A 3,366-nucleotide genomic window follows, 5' to 3' on the forward strand; every position below is an offset into this window, starting at 1 on the left:
AGTGTACCAGTTTGAAAGTTTTAAATGATAAGTAAAGATGATCAACCAAAGAAGTTTACCTGATTGAACCGTGATTAAACCGGCCGTTGCCGGCAACTGTTGTCCCCGTAGGGACTGTGCAACCATTGCGTAAGGAACTGCTTACGGACAAGCCCGAGAACTTGCAGGGCAACCACAAACTTAGTGCAATGTAAATAAAAATGTTTGTTGGCTTGACACCGTTACCGCCTCCGGAGAGGCTGATTTGGGAGGATGGGCCTGGAGGAAAGGGATGGCCTAGGCCCGCCACTACCGTAACCGGTGGCGATCCTCCGGGGGTTCAGGGGTCCCCTTGGACGTGGGCCCCCTGAAAGACACAGAACCCGCTCGGGCAACTTGGTGCTGGACTGGGGTCAAGGGGTGCTGCCCGCTTCTTAGGGGCAGCATCAGGGCCAGGTTGTTTGGGTGGGAGAAGAGCGGAAGCTGTACCGTTGTAAAATGTTTATGATGCTTTTACATGTTTTACCGTTTTATTCTTTTTCAGTTGTGAAAATAAAACCGGTGATGGACGGGCAGCCCGCGGACGGTCTGCATTTTACTATAGGGGAATGTGGCGCCCTGGACAAGCCAGGTCGTCACAGGTACTACACCAACACACTCTACACTCCGGCTAGGCACACCGAAGCTAAACACAAATCCTAGTTGCCTTCCTCCAGGGGCTGATGTCCACACCAGGGGGTGGGCCAGGCGGTTGATCCCACCCACCGAGGAGTTCACAGTCCTGGAGGCGGGAAAAGGAGTCAGATTAGAGATCAGTTTTGGAGTTAGAGAAGTGAAGAGGAGAGGAGACTGACCGTGTCCGGGTGTGTGGCCCGGGCACTCAGCAAGGTTGGCAGACGGTGGTGACCTTCTGCAGGAGAGGCTGATTGGAGTGAACCGTACGGACCGGGGATGGGCGGTGGCCCGCCGGTACCAGATCGGGGAGTGAAGAGAAGCCAGCACCATCCGGCAGGGCCTACGGACCCCGACCAGGCTAGGAGTCGCCGTAAAACCGGTCAAATCCGTTAGCGACAGGAACCTCCAGGGTTTCCCAGCAGTCAAGACCCGATTGAAGGCAACAGCTCACACCGTAGAGGGAAGCACAGTCACCGCCAAGGCTACAGTTCCCAGGGCCAGAGCCTGCGGGCAAAAGGGGCTCCCTCAGCATCCATCCAAGCTGGGGAGCGGGTTACCGGTGGGAAGCCCGCTAGATTTTGGGGGAATAAAAGGGGTCCAACACCACATCCCCACAGGTGCACACCCACCCATCAAAGAGAGCTATAAGCCAATACCACCTTCACATTGCCAGTGTACCAAGGACATGTTGAGCAACATGAAGGCGGCTGGGGTTATCCGTGACAGTTGTAGCCTTTGGGCAGCTCTGTTGATCCTGTTAAAAAAGAAGGACGGCACCACTCCCCGTATTGAGGAATCGCTAGCTGCATTGAGAACTGCAAATTATTTTTCTACCCTTGATCTCACTAGTCACTATTGGCAAGTGTCCGTTGCTGAGGCAGACCGGGAGAAGACCGCCTTCGCCACCCCTATGGGTCTCTGCGAGTTCAAAAGCATGCCCTTCGAGCTGTGCAATGCGCCAGGAACCTTCCAGAGGCTGATGGAATGCTGCTTGGGACAAGATTTTAGGGTGTATATAAAGGGAGATTAGATCCCGTGATCCCAACGTATTGTTACACCTCTATAAATCACTTGTAAGGCTACATCTGGAATATGGGAACCAGTTTTGGGCTCCACATTTTAAAAAGGACATTCAGAAGTTAGAGTCAGTTCAAAGGTGGGCAACTAGACTACTACAAGGAATGGAAGGCCTCCCATATGATGACAAGTTGAAAAAGTTATTAAGTGATTATTGGCTGCAATGGGGCTTTCTGGCTGGTGCCAGCCTCTCTTCTTAGCACACAGGAACCACAATCCCTACACCATGCTTCAATGGATTCTCTCATCCCAGCCCAGTAAAACTACATATTTTACACAGTCATAAGCAGCCAAAAGGGATCTATTCTATTCAATTGCAAATGATCTAGATAAGACTGAGAATAAGATACTGCACGGGACATAGCAGAGTTGGTCAAGTTGAGTGGAGATGAGTTTGCTATTTGGCACAGCTTTTTGCATCAATAAAGCAAGTAAAAGGTGTGAAAGATAAAAAAAAGGGTGAAAGTGTGAAAAGTGAATTGGCCAAATTGAGGTGCATATAAAGTTTTTGCTTTCTTTCAATTCACTAATGGGGCTCATTTGAATCAGGTGAATTGAGTTCTGCTTTTGGAAACTGGGTTAAGAAGGGGTGCACCGGTCCTGGAGGTACTGCAATACCAGGTCAATGCGTGGAGTGGACAGAGCAAGATTTTTTCCATCTCCTTGTTCTAAAAATCCATTTAATATATGGTCCCCAGAGAGGGGACGTATCAGATATTAAACTGATAAGAACAGATTTAATTTTTTTTTTTTTCTGTTTATCAGTAGGACTTCAAAATAACAAAGGTGATCGCCTCCCGTTGCCTGGGAACCGTCCAGGCACAAGAGGGCTATGTGTCACCAGAAGGCGCACGCACTTCCTCAAGGCCGGCAGACGTGCAATCCCAGGCACCTTCCAGTACCGACCAAGGTAGCGTCCTCCGAAACTACACTTGATCTTAGCCAAAAGGCCGAGAAGCTATAACCCGAATTGGTTACGGCCTTGAGTGGCACCCTGGCCTATACCGGACACATCTTAGGGAGAGGGAGACAAACCCACGCCTACAGAAGACATTTTGTCACCCAAGCCAACCCTTGAAAAGGCTGTTTTGCAGAGCAAAAACAAGAAGAATGGTGCTTTTTGCAGCCGCCGCCCACTGCAATGAATCTGAATAACTCCTCCTTTTGGACACAAGCACCTCCCCTCCCCCTTGCAGTCTTTCCAATTCATGATACAAAAAGACGGACGGACAGGACAGGACAGGACAGGCTGCCTGACTTTCCGTCACTGCCACCCTTTGCCATCCTTGCCCGTAGAAAGCCCTTTCATCATCCCCAAACCCTAATCTTTTCCCTTCCCTTCCCAGATGCGTCTCACTCCCTTTCATTAGGAAGTGAGCGCAGCCTTTTCTCCGTTCTGCACATGCGCGACGTTAAACACAAATGCGCAGGCGTGCGTTCCATTACCCTCACTGCATTCCACTCCCATACAGGAAGTGGGCGCAGTTATTACTACGGTCGCACATAAAAGAACCCACGGCCACCACTGCACATAGCTGACTCCACCACAGGACACCCACTTCTACACCAACGCAGGTAAGACAGGATCGGCACCTCTATGCTCCCGTTACAATCAGGCTCAGTCACCATGTGATA

General features: G+C 50.5%; 1 pseudogene; it reads right to left on the minus strand.

Annotated features, from left to right (window-relative positions):
• Nucleotides 1-2,315: 2,315 nt before the first annotated feature.
• Nucleotides 2,316-2,522, minus strand: LOC142270735 (U2 spliceosomal RNA; annotated as a pseudogene).
• Between the last annotated feature and the right edge of the window lie 844 nt (nt 2,523-3,366).

The sequence above is a fragment of the Anomaloglossus baeobatrachus genome, unplaced genomic scaffold, assembly GCF_048569485.1.
Source record: "Anomaloglossus baeobatrachus isolate aAnoBae1 unplaced genomic scaffold, aAnoBae1.hap1 Scaffold_332, whole genome shotgun sequence".
In the NCBI taxonomy this organism is placed as follows: Eukaryota; Metazoa; Chordata; class Amphibia; order Anura; family Aromobatidae; genus Anomaloglossus; species Anomaloglossus baeobatrachus.